We start from the raw sequence: 501 nt of genomic DNA, 5'->3' as shown, positions 1-501 counted from the left end.
GAAAAGCTTCTAGAAACCTGCTGTTTACCAACACATTATATTCCAGTTATGGGGGGAAATGGTGGGAGACAAGTGTTTCTGAAGCCTGTTCAAATCCAACTTGTATGTTCATTTTTATATGTGTATATATATATATATATATATATATATACACACACACACATATATATGTATGCTTTCTAATTAAAGTATCTTTTTGCTACTACAAAAATTATTTTTTAACTATTTTCCCTGTAGCTAGAAAAATGGAGTACACATACATAGAACTAACCTAGAGCCTATGAACAATTGGTTCCCAGCATTGGACCAAACACCACACGTCTGGAATCCAGGAAGTAGCTTACAGAGCCAGCCACTTCTCAGTGTTTGTGAAGAAAACAAGATATCAATTTATTCTCTCAGTATATGGTCAACAACTGAAGATACAGAAGGGAAGAGACCATAGACACTCACTAAATCTCTTTCAAATAATTTTGCCTCTCTTTTGCAGGTGACTGAAAT

Source organism: Vulpes vulpes, chromosome 1 (assembly GCF_048418805.1).
Source record: "Vulpes vulpes isolate BD-2025 chromosome 1, VulVul3, whole genome shotgun sequence".
Classification (NCBI taxonomy): domain Eukaryota; kingdom Metazoa; phylum Chordata; class Mammalia; order Carnivora; family Canidae; genus Vulpes; species Vulpes vulpes.
Note: the sequence above shows the minus strand (reverse complement) of the source record.